Source organism: Podarcis pityusensis (genome assembly GCF_964106645.2).
Source record: "Podarcis pityusensis genome assembly, chromosome: 6".
Lineage (NCBI taxonomy): Eukaryota > Metazoa > Chordata > Lepidosauria > Squamata > Lacertidae > Podarcis > Podarcis pityusensis.
The window spans coordinates 16,604,449-16,623,982 of NC_138030.1; the positions used below are offsets into that span (position 1 = coordinate 16,604,449).

At 41.1% G+C, this 19,534-nt stretch overlaps 1 long non-coding RNA gene across 1 annotated transcript in view; it reads right to left on the reverse strand.

Moving 5' to 3' along the window:
• Positions 1-19,010, reverse strand: part of LOC308480326 — a 31,544-nt gene extending 12,534 nt beyond the window's left edge. The window contains exons 1-2 of the long non-coding RNA XR_013988043.1: positions 18,947-19,010; positions 17,219-17,276 (exon numbers count right to left, since the gene is read on the reverse strand). This is a non-coding gene — a long non-coding RNA (uncharacterized lncRNA). The remainder of the gene's footprint in view (positions 1-17,218; positions 17,277-18,946) is intronic.
• Positions 19,011-19,534: the final 524 nt, after the last annotated feature.

Genomic DNA, 19,534 nt, shown 5'->3' on the forward strand with positions numbered 1-19,534 from the left:
TGTGGTTAACCTAATTGAGTCTTGCTTTCGAGCTTTTGAGCCTCAGATTTGTTTACTGTGGAAAGAACAACTGGCTGTGTACACTGTACACTTCGAATAATTTTATAACTCCCTGCTGTGTAAACCAGCAAGCAACACTGTCAGGAGTTAAGGCAACCTTACACTAGTAGGTCAAAAATTAGAGTTTGAAAGCTTTCTGAAAAAGTTAAAGAGGCACATCTTCCTTTCCAACCTTAAACAGGATTGCCAAACCACCTCCATCAAAACAATATCCTCAACTCCACACACATTAATCTGAAGTGGTTTAATTATTTTACTTGCAACAGCAGACAAATTTCAAATAGCTTGATGCTGGAAAAGCACAACAACAACAGCAGCAGCTTCCATCAGAGGATGTCACATTAAAATTTGGGGCAGCCTAAGTTAAAATGGATAAGATCTCAACTCAGTTGAAATTGATATCAAAGCCTAAAACAGAGAGTCCTGAAAAGAAGCGGTTTCTATTCTTAACTGGCACTGACTCTTTGAAATCCTTTGGTTAACAGCTTCTAAAACATAGTGGCATATTTTAGCATACTTTGTAGTTAATTTTCATTTGTAATATTTTATTTTTTGAGGTTTAGAGGAAATTATGTTTAGTGGTTTACTATGTTTTACAACATGGAATTTTTCTTGTATTTTATATTGAAGCTAAAGATGATGGTCTGTTTGTTTGTTAATTGTCTTATAGAACATGAAAATTTTTAGGGGTGCATGTATTTTTTAAAATTTATGATGTTTTGACCTTTGTTAAATATGATGTTTAAATATAAACTGTCCACATTAAAAAAAATTATTAACAATGTTTATTTCCCTAACAAAAAATGCACATCTATGAGGTACACGCAGAGATTTTTTTCAGGAGGAACTCACCTCTCAGGTAAGTGTCATTGCAATTCTAAGAGAAGGAGGGTCAGGCAAAAATACTTGCACAACTCTATCACCTAACAGAAGGGAATCTAGACAAAACATTAATCATATGATGCATACTTGGGCAGCAATATGCTCCAAAGACAGTAATGCTTTTGCAATGTAAAATATGTGCACATTTCAACATTTACACCACACCTTTATATAATTAAAATCATAATCAGATGGGGCTTACAAATAAAAATACAAAATTAAAAACAACCATAAAAATATCACAAAATAAGCAGTCGTAAACATAAAAAAGCATCATGAAGGGTGTGTGTTTTTGCTAAACGTTAGCATTAAAAAAACCTATAAAGTTATGGCACAATGGTACATCTCACCAATGTTATTAAATAAGGGAAATGGAAGCTAAGTACCCACGTGCTGGAAATGCCCCAAACAGGAAGAGATTGTTGCATGGCGAGGCCCCACGCCCCACCCCCTTTCTTAGATAATGAAACACACGGACACCAATATTTTGGGTTAATGGGATAAATAAGGCCACAACTTCATTGGTTACAGGTGTGAGGTATTGTCTTAGGCCAGGGGTCAGCAACCTTTTCCAGCCGTGGGCTGGTCCACCGTCCCTCAGACCACGTGGTGGGCCAAACTATATTTTTTGGGGGGGGGGATGAATGAATTCCTCTCTCCTCCCCCCCCCCCGTAGGCTTTGGTGGGACTTGCAGTGGAAGAAGAGGGAAGAAAGTCCTTTTGTGCAAGAGGAAAACCTTCCTCTTCCACTGACAGGACTCCTCAGGTGGATCCCGCTCGATACAAGGGTTATTCAAAAGAAGAATACGATGTGAAACATTCCAACTGCAATTAATCAAGATCCATGCTAGGCATAGGCAAACTCGGCCCTCCAGATGTTTTGGGACTACAACTCCCATCATCCCTGACCACAGGTCCTGTTAGGTAGGGATGATGGGAGTTGTAATCCCAAAACAGCTGGAGGGCCGAATTTGCCTATGCCTGATCCATACCATCATGTGGGCAGGGGCTAATTGGAGATAAAAGATTCTTATCACGCTACAAGTGTTAACAGCACAATCTTTACCATGTCTAATCAGAAATAAATTCAGTGGGGCTTGTACCTAGGTAAATGGGGTTAGAACTCACCATTAAGATGGTGTTCATGGAAGACAATATTACAGTGGTACCTTGGTTTACGAACTTAATCCATTCCAGAAGTCTGTTCTTAAACCAAAGCATTCTTAAACCAAGGAGTGCTTTCCCATAGCAGCGGGGGACTCGATTTACAAATGGAACACACTCACCAGGAAGCAAAACATGTTCTTATTCCAAGACAAAGTTCACAAACCAAAACGCCTACTTCCAGGTTTGCAGCATTCTTAATCCAAGTTGTTCATAAACTAAGCTGTTCTTAAACCAAGGTACCACTGTACTTGGCTAGGTCGCCAAGGAAGCAGCAGCAGTAGCCTTAAATAGCTTATCATTGCCAGGATCTGTTCTATTTATGTGAATATAGCACCACTGCAGGTGTTAATGCAATCATTTCAGCAATGCTAAGCAAATTAATCACTAACCTGCTATTGCAAAAGGTGTGTCAATTTAACATACATCTCACTGGCTGTAATTTTTGAATCTATTGCCATTCTACTACAAGCTTACAATTCTGTCCTCCATGCATCCATAGTGGGCTGGACTCCACAAAACTTTATGACACTGTTGAGATGTTTGTCTCTAAGGTGCCACAAGCCTCTCTGCTGTTGCTTTTTGATAAAAGTGCAGTAAGAAAAAAATGTGGGAATTTGTCTTAATGGCTAAACTCACACATTTTGTAAGATTAAAAGAAAAAAGGCAGCAAAAAGATACACTGATCACAAACCAGTCTGTTTTAATTAATTACTGTACGACGCCTCTGACAAATGCAATATGGTTTTTCAAGCAAAAATTCATAGTGATTTAAGATCTTCTATTCATAGGTTAAAGGACTTTCTGTTAAATTGTGTTATTTTAGTATTGTAGATTTTTTTCTGATACGCATTTGTTTATGCTCAATATAATTTGTGTATATTTTCAGTTTTTGAATTTAATTCATTAATTTTAAATTTAATAGAAAAGGAGAGGGGGGAAATTTCAGGATCATTAAAGTCCAGTTGCACGACGGCAGGCTAAAAACATGATCAAAGACATTCTCTCTTGGGAGCAGTACAAAGATTGGAACTGTACAATCTTAAGAGCCTTTTAAAAACTGGGCAAAATAAACACCTCCGCTTAAAATTTGTACTATGCACCATAAGAAAATGCAATGAAATCAATTAACTCTGAGCCATGTACAGTTTGGGCTGTTGGCTGGTCTAAAAAAGTACTGGAAGTAAAGATTACCCAAAATCAATACTGACATTTCTAGTAATGATAAGATGCCACCCTTTTTTCTTTTCTTTTTAGCTCCATAGTCATCTAAATAACAACAGCAAATCAGGGGTCATTATTAAGGGAGCATAACTTGTAGGAACCAGTTAATTTGTTTCCTTCACCCATTTAAGAGTTACTGAATAACCCTTTTTTGCTTTCAGAATCTGTAAAGCTTGATGTTTTGTTTTTCTTTCAAAAAATAATAATAGCAGTCATAAGATGAAGCACAAATTTTGGTGATGCAGTAGCTGCCTTTGCTTGCACTGTTAACAAATGGAGATGCAAATATTGTCTTCCCATCTTGGCTCCTGGAGAGGCAGTTCCATTGATATGCTAATAGAGTCTTTTCTCAGATTCCTGTGACCCAAGACTGTAGAAGCTTCAGCACTGAGTATGACCCAAGGAAGATATCACTTCTATATGGAAATTAGATATTTTTCATGATTATGGATTAGGAAACGGGCGGGTGGGAGCCAAACCTTTATAAAACACTGGATTGATCAAAAGATGCTTTTGAGGTCAAGTAATAAAAAATATTTATTTATTCAGTTCTCAGTCCTTGGCCAAAACGCCTCGAGCAACTAGCCATAAAAAGTACAGTGAAACTTTATCACATGAGACACTAATAAAATGAATGTTTTTCATGATTGTGTCAGTATTTCTGATTGAATCAATAGCTTGGAAAAGCTTGTTGCAATCTTAGAACCTGGCAGCTGAGATGCAGAAAGTAAAACAAAATGTAAGAAGAATAAAAGTGAAACAGAAGTGCCTTTTTAAATTTTGGTTTACACTTTTAAGCACATTTTCATGTTGTCACTGCTAATCAATACTAAACAATTCCATTCCATTCTATTTACTCTTCCCCTCATCTTATTTAATAGGTTTAAGAGTGCAAGAACTCTTTCAAGGCAACCAGGCTAGATAGCTTTAAAAACACCAACTCAACCACACAGACTAATGACAGATTACAACAATTTACCAGATAAAGCCTTAAGAAATTGGATAGGTGGGCAGTCTCTTGTATTACCATAATGGTCTTTGTTACTCTTTTAGCCTGCTTTAGTTTTTCCACCTTAATATTGGGTGATTTATTATAATTATTTTGCAGCTAAACTGTAGGAGATTGAAGGTTAATCATACTAAGAGGAGACCCATTGAAATAAATGGATTTAAGTAATTTTAAGGCCTTTGATTTCCATGGGCCAAACTCTGGACATGACTAACTTCAGATCTCACCCTGTTTCATGTTACAAACAAGCAATTGTAAACTGCTCTGAGAATTTTATTAAAAGGTTTTATATGTGGGGTGTGTGGGTGTGGGTGTACACACACACACACACACACACACAAGCAGAATGTCATGCGGAAATGGCTGGGTTTCTTATTTGTTTTGTTTTTCGGAAGGAGGATGTCAGGGAGCCGGCTGCGTATATAGGGAGGGAATGTATCACAAAATCCAATGCTTATTCTTATGGAAGCGGCCTGAGCATTACTTGCATATTTATTGATTTTTTTATCAAAATAAAACAAAGGAATAAATAAATGTAAATTTAAAAACATATTTCAACATCTTGAAATAAATGTGGAAGAAGAAACACATACATCTGGGTTTTGCTTTTCCTTCCAAAGGATGTCAACAAGAATAAATGTCTACCACGGTGTTGTTATTGTTTTATCGTTTTCCCAACTGCCTTTGAAAAGTGTGTAAAACAACAATAGCACAACTACAATTCAAATTGCTAGAAATCTCAAACAAGGGGTTTTGCCTTCTCTCCCTTTTCACCTTTGTTTATCTTTTGTCTCCACTTCCACAGCAGATAAATCATAGCTACAATGAACACATAGGTTCAAGTCTAGTGGTGGACATGCTTTCTGTATATACAATAACATGCAATTGTTATATAAGCAGTTGATGATTTAATGTAATTATCTATAACCTGCTTTTTTGTTGCTAATTCATGATTTTACAACAACAACAATAACCCCACTAAGTTATATTTAAAAATACAAACACGAGATTTTGCGCACATCTCTACTTGTTGTATTTTCTTTGATCTAATATGTTACTTAGAGCAAACTTCAGCAGTTGAGTGAGGGAAAATATTTGTATTTGCTCCTCAGCAAATCAGCTACTTGCATTGTAGGAGAAAAAGATCAGCTCTCAACCCAAAAGAAAAAGGCATTCATATCAAGTTTCTCTATAAATATGATCAAAGAGCTAATGAGGGACTTCCTTAGCAATATACTGCCATTGCAGGAGAGGTTGGGCGGGAGGAGCCCCCCCCCCCCCCACACATGGGATGCAGCCATTATATAAGCCTGACAACCCACTAGAGGGAATACTCTCCAGGGATTGCTATGAAAAGAGAAAGGGGATGCATTTTAAAAGTGTGTGTGTGTAATTATTTATTTTTTCAATCCTCATCATATGGAAATCTTAATGCAGCTTAGACAAAGCCTGAAATACTGATCAGTTCTTCCTGAAAGCTATTTTTAAGCAGAATTTGCATACTGCTCTGCAACAATGCCCAAGCTTGGCAGTGACAAAAGCCGTACTTGAGTGATGCACACACAGATGCCACACAAGGGGCCCTTTTGAAATGTGACATCCTGGAATGCACATGCCAAAAAACGGGGTTTCACTTTTGGGGAGAAGAACTCAGAGGAAATCCAGCTTAAAGAACATTAAGCATCCCACCCTTCTTCCCTTGGCTTTCTTTTTTGTTGGGTCTCCTTAAACAAGGCAGTCTTTTTAGGCACTCGGGGTGCTTAAAAACAGTCGCCATTTATCCATTTCCTACACTTTTCATGTAGGATTCAATTAAATTCCAGCTGTAGTTGATCAGGAGGTCTTGTGCAACAAGCCTGCTTGCCCAAAAAAGGACACAGACTTTTTGAGATAAGGAAAATGATGGGAAGATACACTAGATTCTAGAAAGATAACACTTGCTTTGACGCAACACCTCCTGCACACAAATCGGAGTGTTCGTTCTGAGTATTCAGAGCGTTCACTCAACAAACTGGGCATCTGGAAGTGTCAAAGATCTCACTATAAATGTACATTTAAAAAAGCAAGTAAGATGGTGTGCATGTGTGAGAGACATGGGAAGAGCAAAGGAAGAACAGTGTGTCCTGCATATGCCTATACATCAATGAGGGGTGGGGAGAGAAAGGCACACTGACTTGAATTTGTTGTTGTTCTTTAGTCGTTTAGTCGTATCCGACTCTTCATGACCCCATGGACCACAGCACGCCAGGCACTCCTGTCTTCCACTGCCTCCTGCAGTTTGGTCAAACTCATGCTGGTAGCTTCGAGAACACTGTCCAACCATCTCGTCCTCTGTCGTCCCCTTCTCCTTGTGCCCTCAGTCTTTCCCAACATCAGTGTCTTTTTCCAGGGAGTCTTCTCTTCTCATGAGGTGGCGAAAGTATTGGAGTCTCAGCTTCACGATCTGTCCTTCCAGTGAGCCCTCAGGGCTGATTTCCTTCAGAATGGATCGGTTTTATCTTCTTGCAGTCCATGGGACTCTCAAGAGTCTCCTCCAGCACCATAATTCAAAAGCATCAATTCTTTGGCGATCAGCCTTCTTTATGGTCCAGCTCTCACTTCCATACATCACTACTGGGAAAACCATAGCTTTAACTATACGGACCTTTGTTGGCAAGGTGATGTCTCTGCTTTTTAAGACTTGAAATACCCAAGAATAATTCTGTTCCGACAACACATTGCGAAAAATAGTTTATAAATCTGAGCTCTTCCAGGTATTGTTCCGTACGTTCCTGAAAGCCAACCTGAACATCATCCCACTTACATTGCCACATAGAATCACATAATTTTAGAGTTGGAAAGACCCCAAGGATCATCTAGTCCAACCCTCTGCAATGCAAAAATCTTTTGCTTGATGTGGAACTTGAACCCATGACCCTGAGATTAAGAGCCTCATATTCTACCAACTGAGCTATCCCACACAGGAGTGACTTACTTCTTCAGTATCGCTTGCTAGCTCCCACGTTTAGGCTTTTCGCACATCTGCAGAGACCATCATGCAGAATCCCTTATACCTGGGTCAAGATGTGAAACTATAAGGTGGGGTAAAGGGGGGGGGGGAAACCCTCACTCATCACTTCTAGATGATCTCTTTGTTGAGCATTCATCGCATTAACTATGGCCCTGCCCTCCCTGCACTGACATTTCATAGTTAAATCTCTTGCCACGGTAAGAGAGGGTGCAGAAGCCCAATATTTGGCTTCAGCATGTCTGAACAACACGCTGGGACAGTGTGTCTCATGACATAATATCAGGAGAGTCCATGGCAAATAGAGGAAGCTGGAGTATCTACTGCATTCATTATGATTAATGGCACCGGAGCACAGACAGTTAAAAACAACAACACGTGCTAGACCTAGAAGTAATTAAAAGTTTTAAAGCATTAGGTGTTCAAGAAGGATCTGTCAATTTAAAACAGGGAGAGCAACCTGACTTGGAAGTGAACGATGAACAGAATTGTCAGTTCCACCGATTGTCACTGCAGTTCCATGTGTCAAAATCACTGGTGACATTTGGGTGTGAAGGATCCTGCACATTAATCCCAGTCATGTATGCATTTGTTTGCTGAATTCATATCCCACCCTTCCTCACAAACAATCACAAAAGTGATGCAAACAATAGTAACCGCTAAATAGTAATGTTAAAACTTTAAAAAGCTTTTACATCCCACAATAATAAGTCAACCCTAACCTCACCTCCTCATGAGTACTCCCTACAAAATACCTCCTGGACAAAGAGGTAAGTTTTGTAGGAGGTGCCTAAAACTTACCAGAGTCAGCACCAGTTTTGATTGTGGGTGGAGAGCACTCCAAAGCCAGGCTACCACCATGGAAAGGCCTTCGCCTGTGTAGCTGAACAATGTACATTGTCCAGGGATGGAACCACAGAAGAACTTAAAGCCCAGGCAGGATGAAGAAGAAGAGTTTGGATTTGATATCCCACTTTATCACTACCCGAAGGAGTCTCAAAGCGGCTAACATTCTCCTTTCCCTTCCTCCCCCACAACAAACACTCTGTGAGGTGAGTGAGGCTGAGAGACTTCAGAGAAGTGTGACTGGCCCAAGGTCACCCAGCAGCTGCATGTGGAGGAGCGGAGACGCGAACCCGGTTCCCCAGATTACGGGTCTATCGCTCTTAACCACTACACCACACTGGCTCTCTATAATAATACAGGGAGAGGCATTTCTTCATATACCTTGGTCCTAAGCCACTTAGGGACTTACATAATATTACTCACACCAAAGAACATTGTGTTAAGAATGTAAGAAGAATCTTGCTGGATCGGGTCAAAGGAGCACCAGGTCCAGCTTCCTGTTCTCACAGTGGCCAACCAGATACTTAAGGAATTCACTTAAGCAGAATCTGAGTTCAACACTCTTTAAAATGTATTTTAATGTAGTATCTTTGTTGGAAGCCGCCCAGAGTGGCTGGGAAAGCCCAGCCAGATGGGCGGGGTACAAATAATAGATTATTATATTATTATTATTATAAAAACAGTTATTATGTAGTAGGCTAAGCCAGTCAAGAGTCTGGCAGCCCCTTTCTGCACCAGCTGCAACTTCTGAATAGTCTTCAAGGGCAGCCCCATCACAGTGCATTATAGTAATCTAACCAGGTTATGGGAGCAAGGAACCTTATGGCCTCTGTGTATATGTATTTCTGTGTACAGTATATGTGTTAGTGCCTTCTTCTCCAATGAAACTGATTTGCATGCTTCCTTTTAACCTAGCAGAGGCAAAAGAAAGTATTGTACCAAATATAGCTAGTTTGGAAATGAAAAGGTTGCCACCAATACTAGTCCCACTCAGAGATAATGGACATTACTAACTTAGGTTCAATAATTCCTACTCTCAGTAGGAATATCATTGGCTATAACCCAAAACATTTTGCATGGGCCTTAGTGTTATTTTACTTTTAACCCAACTTGCCAATAGTGACTAGTACAAGTATTTAAAAGATTAACAGTGCATCCCTCAGCATGTTTACTTGTGCCTAGTTTAATCACTATACCACCCAGACTTGCTGTCCTTTATGAAAATTTCCAACTGTGATATCAGTACATTCACCCTAGGGAATAGATGCCTGACTTGCTTGTTCTGTTCTGTTCTTTTCCTGTACTGAAGTTCAGGGCGATTTTTAGTGTAGTTTCTTTCTTAATGTTGACTAATGTCTTTCTTCTGTTTCCCACTTCCTCCTTTGATGGCACACGGATGTCATAGAATTGCTAAAGGAACTTCAGCCACTAAAGTATTTCTGTGTCTGTGTGCTACTTCAATAACTGTTTTGCTCACAGATTTTATCTCTCAGCTTGAATGCACATGGCCCACAAGGCAATGCATTGGCCCTTTTATTTTTTTTAAGATTCTGGGTTGTTGTTTTTTACTCTCCCTATCCCACCCACTATGTCCTCACCCCTTCTAGTTAATGTTTGACTTGTGATCGTGTGCATGATATCTGATCCCGTTTCACTTTTTAAATCAGTGAAAAGCGATCCAGTTTCAAATTCACTTTCAAGTTGCATTGCACTTCCTCTGTTCTATAAATCATGCTATTGCTTTTAAACTTTTGATTAATAGCTACATTTGCCACCTTTTTTACTGACCCTGCTCCTGCGCTATTAACAGCAATCTAGCACACAGAAATTGATTTTATGTAGCATTTCCCTACTTCCACGAGAAAAGCACCCACAAAATGCTTCCTGCACCCACTTATTTATTCGGGTCTGGCTGCTGCTAAAAACACAGGAGCAGGACTAATTAAATGATATTTTTTAAAGCGTCAACCTTAAAAAAACATTTTTAAAGGGCCAACCTCCCCCCCCCCCCTTCACATCTTCTTTTACCCTGTGCACTTACAATATTTTATATAAAGGGTCAACCTAATAAACATTGCCAGTGTGATACAACAGAGGCAGTATCTGGTGTAGTAGTCAAAGTGTAGTAGTCAGTATCTGGTGAAATCCCCACTCTGCTAGGACATTTTGGAGTTTGTATTCATATCATACATGTACAGCACACAACTTCCCTAAATAACCCTGGGAACTGTAGCTTACCCCTCAGAGCTACAATTCCCAGCACCCTTAAGCAAAGCGAGGAGAAAACCTGGTATGGGCACTGAAACTGTTATGTTAGCACTGGTCAAAAATTCATTTTGGATAGTCTTAGAGCAGGCGTGGCAATTGGAGTTGTCATGGTGAGCACCTGAACTTCAGAATCTGCACACATTTAAAGCACTTTGATACCATTTTAAACAGTCACGGCTTCCCCCAAATAATTCTGGGAGCTGTTGTTGGTTAAGGATACTGAGAGTTGTTAGGAGACCTCCAGTCCCCTCCTCACAAAGCCACAATTCTCAGAGGGGTTTAACTGCCAATCCCTCTTCCCAGGGAACTCTGGATTCAGACCAATATAACGCCTCCCTCTTTCCAAGTCTCCTGAATTACAGATATTCAGTGTTTTGCTATTCCAATTTAATTAATATTACCACCATACAAGATAGAATATCAGTTCTTGCCTTCTCTCAAATGTTCCCCTTTCCTCAAATGCATCCCTAAAGGGTTGTCTTCTGAGCAAGAAACATATGGAAGCCGTATACCACACCTCAAGCTGATGAAGTCACTATCCGATTATGAGCATTTAGGCTGGGAATGAAAGACATGGTTGACAGAGAATTGCTCATGAAGTCTTCCCTTTTAATAAGCTGGTGCGGGATGCTGTACAGAGGCCTTGGCATCAGCATGACTGATCATTTTTGAACTGGAGGAGGCCATTTTTTCTCATCTCCTCTCTCTCCCATATCTTTTTGTTGTTGTTGTTGTTGTATAACGCTTTCTCTCAGGGAAAGGGTGAGGGAAGCCAATAGAAACGATATGAGATTATATGCTTCTCCTTTCACGGGTCACCTCAAGAATATGGAAACTGAAGTTTTTTTGGGGAGGCTAATTAGATCCATTTTCCTCCAATAGAGAAGAGAGACCCAGCTGATAAGCTTTTCCCTGCAATGTTTCATAGCAAAATTGACAGATTGAGAAGTCCTATTTATTATCACTTTTATTTAAAGCCTTTTGACCCTGATGGTTAACCACAAAAGGCTTACAGAATGACTGACGTGTGATTAGTAAAAACAAAACAGTCCCTACACCTCAGGGTTACTGTCTGAAAGGTGGGGGGGACTTTCACACTTGTGGGATCTACTTCATTATTTCTTCTACTATAAGGTTACCAGATGTCCCCGTTTCCTGGGGACAGCCCCCGGATTTACAAATCAGTCCCCATACAAAATCTATTGAAGTTGAAAAGTGTCCCCGGATTCATTGAAAAAAATCTGGTAACCTTATTCTGCTAGGGTCCTGACAGTGCCAGGTGCAAATAATGGCTCGGCTGGGTGGATGTTACAGGTAGGTAGCCGTGTTGGTCTGCCATAGCCAAAACAAAATAAAAAAAAATTCCTTCCAGTATCACCTTAGAGACCAACTAAGTTTTTTATTGGTATGAGCTTTCGTGTGCATGCACACTTCTTCAGATATTATCATACCAAAGCTCATATCAATAACAAACTTAGTTGGTCTCTAAGGTGCTACTGGAAGGAATTTTTTTATTTTGGGTGGATGTTGTTGTTGTTGTTCCACTTTATATTTCAACAGAAATCTCAGAGTGGTTCACATCTCCAGTCAATAATAAGCTATACTACCGTTAATTATTATTTCCACATTTCAAGTAATTAAGCAATAGTATCTCAAAAGAATGTGCAAAAGTAAAAGAATGGTATATCAGTAAAATAACGGATGCCACTAAAGAAAATCATGGGCAAAACATCAAAACACACCAAGATAACAGCATCAAAATGCAATCTTGGAAAAGAATAAACATCACCTGACAAAAAGGCCTCACATGTAGTATCACCACAATCATTCACATGACACAATCTAAGAACACAACTCCCACATGCCCAGTGTCTGAGAATGAGGGGGCCGGGGACCTTTGTACACATGCCCAGTCCAGGAATTTGCAATCAGTACCATAACAAAACTCCCTACATGAAGATCCCCTCCTGGTTTATCCTTCCCATCCACCCCCACACTGTTATTTTTCAGGATGTGTGCGTGTCTGAGTAGTATATATTCAACATTTGGGAGTCAGATGCCGTTACCTATTTATTTCAAAACGTACCAGTAGATCCTGATCTAAAAGACATGAAACAAAAGTAGAAAATGAATGGGGAGAGGAAACAAACTCAGGCACCATCCATTCTTTAAAAAGTCACACGGGGATACTTCTGGTTTGCTCTTTTTAAATGACACACAATGTACCGAGGCCGAGATCTAGTTATTGAACCATCTCATCTGCCCAATTTTATACGCTGCCTTGTTCTTCCCTGTAGTCTCTCTCTCTCTCCTCAGTCCTTTCAAAGGTTATTCCTTCTGCTGGGCTGGCTCCAGGAAGATTCGGAGAGATCAGATTTCTTTGTTCTAGCCCAACAGTTCAGAGAAGTGAAACGGCCTCCCCCATGTAGGGATGTAAATGCAATTTAGTGAGAAGTTGTAAAACAGGCCAGGCGGGTTTCAGCTTCAAGCCTGGAGAGTTTAGCTTTATTTACTTTACAGCTTTCCTCTGCTGCTGGTTATACTAGAGTGACTTCATTAAGTGAAGGTAGTTACTTAATCACGCAACTCATACTGTCAGTGTCCTTTTCAGCTTCGTGCCATCTCTTTTATTCAAAGTGCTGAGCCCGTTCCCTCCCAAACACTGTTATTGCTCTGCCTGCCATTTTATATGAACAAAATGCCTCTTTGATCCCCCAGCAGTCTATGTTTCAGATTGAAATGAGGCTGAATTGGAAGAGAACCTAGGAACAGAGGAAGCTTTCTTATATCAAGACAGACCACTGGTACATCAGGTATGGGTCAATATTGTCTACACTGACTGGCAGCCACTCTTCAGGCTTTCAGGAAGGGAACATTCCCAACCTTACCTGGAAATGCTGGGGATTCAATGCTGGACCTTAATAATAATAATAATAATAATAATAATAATAATAATAATTTTATTATTCATATGCAACCCGTTGACTGGGTTGCCCCAGCCACTAGAGTGCCTCCAAAACAGCTGTTCTACCATTGAGCAACATAGGGGAAAATAAAAAGCTATCCTAATACCAGAGGTCAAGGTGAACCGTTTGTTACTTCACAGAAGTTCTTAAATGACAAGATGCAAAAAGCAAGAAGCAAATGATCTCCTTGGGGATGATTAAATCAACGGTCAGCTTAGATGCTTCATCCACGTTTTGGCTCCCTACCCTTACCCAACATGTGGCCCCAGAAGCAAATGTGGTTCTTATGATGCAAAATTATGTCTATCCCTTTTTCCTGGCATAGCACATACTTGGACCTTCATTAATTAAATCACTCTCTCTTTGCCATGGGCAAATCTGTCTGTCTGTCTGTCTGTCTGTCTGTCTCTCTCTCTCTCTCTCTCTCTCTCTCAGCTTAACCTACCTTGAAGGGTTATTGTGATGTTAAACTGCTCTGATTTCCTTTGAGGAAGGGCATAATAAACAGATAACGACTGATGCCTCGTGCTCCAAACTCTTGGTAGATATTTCTCAAGACTTGCCGTTTTTCCACAGTTGTACCAGTTCTGCTGAGCAAAACCAGTTACACAGAAAGCTGCAAAGCTGCGGTTCTATTTTCCAGAGAATAGGTAAAGTGGACACTTGCAAATCTTCGAGCTGTTTCGTGGGGGTGTAGCAAACCTGAGCTGGCCCCCTCTCTCTATTTTTTTGCTTTATTTCTGGAATTTGTCTGAACTTTGCAAATGTTACCAAAAATATACAAATCAGAACAATGTGTGTGCACTTTGCCTCGAGAAATGCACTGACAGCCTATATTGTGTGATGATCACTGATTGACTCAGAGAGGGAATATCTCCATGGGAACAGATGCATGCCTCATTTTCAGCAGGCAGAATCCACAGTCCTGCCTATAATTTGTTTACAACATGAAGTGCAGTGGAGGAACACAGCAAGGGCTTTCTATACCTATTCCCTGGTATATAATCTTCTCCTGGATTTTAAACAAACCTTAATAGTTTGTGCTTTCAACAAGCAGAGGAAAACCAGGATGCAACAAACATTTTATTATTTATTCATTCTGGGGTGGGTATTAAGCATCATTTAAAGATGATGCATTACCTTGGTGGGCAGGGTGGGTGGGGAAGATCGTGCCATTGTTCCAGACTTTAAAATATATGCAATTTCTAGCTACAATTCTATGCATGTTTACCAAGGAGTAAATCCCACTGAATTTGGTAATGCTACCTGTGAGTCATTATTTATAGACCTGGGCGGTGCAGGAGATGGAGGTGATCCAATCAAGATCACAGCCCAGGTTGGGAAGATCAATGCCTAAGTATTAAAACTCGGATCTTATGTAGACCAGCTGCTTATAATGTCGGTGTGGAATGTTGCTCATCAAGTACGTGAACACTGCAGCTATTGTACCCTAAGCAGGCCGACTGAACCCTAGATAATCGGCATGTAACCTTCTCTATTAATAGTGCAGACAGATATGTGAATTAGCTGAATGCCGCGGACATATGCCATGCATTAACTCAAAGGCCTTACAATCCTCATAACAACTCGGGTAACGATTATGCCAGTAATTATTCTTTAGAACTTGATAACATCAGAGGAGTAAAAGAACAGGGTGGGGGAGGGAGATCAATAAATGATTTGTCGAGCCGATGAATAATCAGTCACATAATAACAAGCTGTTAAGGCTGAACTTTGTGGGTTATTTGGCCTCTAAAACGTATAGGTTTTGATATTTAACAGCTGCTGGTCTGCCCTTATTTTTCTCTATTTCAACTCAGCAACACCCTACTAAAGAAAACACAACCTGAATCATAAACCTGCCATGATTTGCATTTCAGCACAACTTGTTAAAATATCTTGCCTGGCGTTTCCTGGAACTCAGAGGATGCTGGATCGCAGTAGCCAAAGTAATATTGGTGGTAGTAATAGCAGATAATTACTGGTAGAAGTATTAGTATTGAATGTAGTTGTTCTGATCTTATTCAGAAAGTCTTTCAGCAAAACAAGATGGTGTGGACGACCCATGGTAGTCATCACCCATGAATTCCCCATGCTATATTTTTATAATTTTCATATTATTAAGTTATTTAGATCCTTTCTTACCACGTAATATACAAGCATTGTACAGAAAACTAAAGCAACAACAGATGGCTTAACAAATGTTACAAAAATACAGTTACATGCACAAATGCTGAATGAAAACCAATTACTGATAAATATAAACCAATATCGGTTCCTTCTCTTTCTTTCACTGTCCCTTCTCCGCCTCCTGGCTCTCACCCAAGACTCTGCCCATTGACCCTGGTTCTTACAAACTTACAGACTATCCCAAAAAGAGGAGGGTTCCTGGAAACTGATGGCATCACCTAGCTCAGTACTGATGGCATCACCTAGCTCAGTACTGTGCACACTTATTGGCAGCAGGTCTCCAGGTTAGGCAGGACATTCTTCCAGTCCCTCCTGGAAGTGCCGATGATTGAACCTGGAACTTTCTGCATCCGAAGAAGATGCTCCACCACTGAGCTATGGCCCTTCCCCTCCAATCACAGCTGTTCTACCCACTTCTCCTCCAGCTGCTATTTAAATATACAGTGATGTATTCAATTGGATTTTAGATATGCCTGAAATATATACAGTGGTACCTTGGGTTACATACGCTTCAGGTTACATACGCTTCAGGTTACAGACTCTGCTAACCCAGAAATATTACCTCGGGTTAAGAACTTTGCTTCAGGATGAGAACAGAAATCGTGCTCCGGTGGTGCGGCAGCAGTGGGAGGCCCCATTAGCTAAAGTGGTGCTTCAGGTTAAGAACAGTTTCAGGTTAAGAACAGAACTCCGGAACGAATTAACCCGAGATACCACTGTACTGGAAATGCTCTCTAAAAACAACAACATGTAAATGCATAATGTGGGACCCACTGCTAGTCTTCCACAGAACAGACCAACTGTAGACATGGCTAAGGTTCATTAATTTCAATGTGTTTACTCTGTATAGGATTAGGATTAGATAGAACCCTATATATTCTCCATTATATAAGACCCTATAAATACTTCTACACAGTATTTGTATGATGAATACCAATAAATAATCAATTTCATCCCCCAAAGGTCCGCTCCTCCATTGTCTCCCAAGACAGACGGATGCGAATAATAGAAAATATTTGTAAATCTATAAATATCCTACAAAAGCTTATGGAAGCATTATGTGCAGATATAAATTCCTGTTTTTATTTTGTTACAACAACATGAAATCTACCCCAGTGCCAGCAATCTCCTGATTCTCACTTCTTTGGATATAGAATTTAGATGCCCAGGTGTGTCATACATGAACTTCACATATGTGTGAAGAACAATCCTGGCTATCTATCCCTGCCCCTCCAAGGCCCTTAAAACTAAGTCGTACAGAATTGTCTCCACTCTCAGCAAAGCTGCAAGAAAACACTGAGCTAACCTCAGTTGGCTAAGCATTTGGCTGAACTCTCTTTAGGACAAATGAGGAATATGCTGCTTATTTTGCAAAACAACAGGAGCTACTTTATCTTTCTTGGATAAGCCTTCATTTCCCCCCACCTCCAAAGGAAAGAAGAAGTTATTCTTGTACAGTACAATGTATGACTCAACTTCTGGCCTTTTTGGAAAGAAAGAGACATTACAACACTGGAAGAGGAAAGAAATGTTCAGATTCAGAGAACTCAAGCCCTGGAAGCAGAGCAGAGGTCGGAAGTAAAGCTGGAAAAGTGGCCAAACCTGTTTGGGAGGGTGTTAGGCAGCCTGACAGTCAGTCAGTAGCACAGAACAAACTGACCTGGAATACCAAAAATACAGAAAAGGAAAATCAATAAAAGATTGCATGCTGGAGGTGGGGTGGGGACACCAAAAAAGCCCTCTAAATCCCCAGCAACATTACCGTGTAGTTTTATTTGCAAGTTATGTGCAAATACAAAAATTTTGGAACTTTCTTTTGAAGCTTTGTGTGAGCATGCCTTTTCTTTCAAAGAGTGCAAAACAGGGTGTGTACCTTATTCCTCCTTAATCATGTTGGATGGTATTTTTAGGGCTAAAACTGAAGGCATTACAATTCGACCTGAGAAGTGGGGCTTGCAACAAAATGTTGCAGAATGGACTGCTCCAATTGGGTGTCTCATTCAGCCAGCCATGCCCTCCACCAGGACACTTCATTCCATTCCACCTTCATTCCATTCCTTGTCTGTGAGCTATCTGCTTCTGGATACCTAACCATCTACACTCACCCCTGAATTTCAGAATTAGAAGGAATTTTTGCTGCAGATCTGTGTGTTGTAACAGCAAAAGGAACGAAACTCTCCTCTAACCATGAATCACCTCCCTATACTCTTTCATCTCCAAACTTTTTCCTCCTAGAAATTCATCGACTTCTGACAGTTGAGTGAAGGAATACAGTGGTACCTCGGGTTACATACGCTTCAGGTTACATACGCTTCAGGTTACAGACTCCGCTAACCCAGAAATAGTGCTTCAGGTTAAGAACTTTGCTTCAGGATAAGAACAGAAATCGGGCTCCAGCGGCGCGGCAGCAGCAGGAGGCCCCATTAGCTAAAGTGGTGCTTCAGGTTAATAACAGTTTCAGGTTAAGTATGGACCTCCGGAACGAATTAAGTACTTAACCTGAGGTACCACTGTATGTCAAAGAGAGATGGGGTGGGAGATTCTGCATCCCTCCTCTTCTTTTTACTTGCTTACAGGAAATATTCTGGATGCTCCAAATCCTGCACCTACTTGCTGAGTATATAGCAGGGGTCAGAAAACCTGATCAGGAGGGGGCCGGTCCACTGTCCCTCAGACCTTGTGGAGGGCTACACCCCCCCTCCCAAAATGACCCCCCCACCGCCACCACTCACGCAGGAGTCTGCAGGGTGCAGAGCCCATACCACTGGCCTGGGCAGCGGAGGCAGCCTCTCCACCGCTTCCTCCCGCTCGGCTCTTGGCCATACACGGCTGCCTCAGCGGGAAGAGGTGTTGCCCAGAGGCGTCCACAGCTTCGGATTGGCTGCAGGAGCTTCCTTCAGCCAATCCAAAGCTGCACCAGTGTCGCCACCTGCCCAGAGGTGCCCACGACATCAGATTGGCTGCGGGAGCATCCTGCAGCCAATTCGAAGCCGTGCTAGCATCGCAGAAGTCAGACACCGTGCTGGTTTAGGGTCCACTGGCCAGATTTATGAGCCCGGTGTGCTGCATCCGGCCCCCGGGCCATAGTTTGCCCCCACCCCTGGTATACAGTGTAGGTGGCAGGGTCTTCTTGATGATAGCACCTTGGCTCCCTCAGACAATTCATGATTAGATTTTAACCACTTGGCCCCCAGCCTTACAAATGTTGGCTAAAACTCTTATGTATGCATATGCTTTTGCTGGGTGTGTTGTTGCTGCTGCTTCTCTCTCTCTCTCTCTCTCTCTCTCTCACACACACACACACACACACACACACAATTACTGTTTTACCATTCTTCTGTGCTGCTTTGGGTGTGTTTGGGACTGTCTGTCTCCTCGGAGGGTTTTCTGCTGGTTTCCTCACTGCGAGAAGCAAAGTTACAGGGAACCAGGAAGAGCGCCCTCCCTGTGGAAAGCCCTGCCTTCAGATGTCAAGGAGATAAAGAATTACACAACTTTTAGAAGACAGCTGAAGGCAGCCCTGTATCAGGCCTTGATGCTTTTATTATGTTTTTAGATATGCTGTAAGTCACCCAGAGTGGCTGGGAAGCCCAGCCAGATGGGTGAGGTATATATCAATAATAATAATAACAATATCATCTATCTATATATAGATAGATAGATCAGATGGTTAGAGCATGGTGCTGATAATACCAAGGTTGCAGGTTCGATGCTCATATGAGACAGCTGCATATTCCTGCATTGCAGGGGGCTGGACTAGATGATCCTCAGGGTCCCTTCCAACTCTATGATTCTGTCACCCAGAGCAGCACGATAAATTTTGCCACCTGAACTACAGTCACCCTTTGGCTTACATCTTCTTTATCTTCTGCCAGCAGCAATGTTCTCCACCTCTTCCCTCCCAGTCTTGCTTATGAA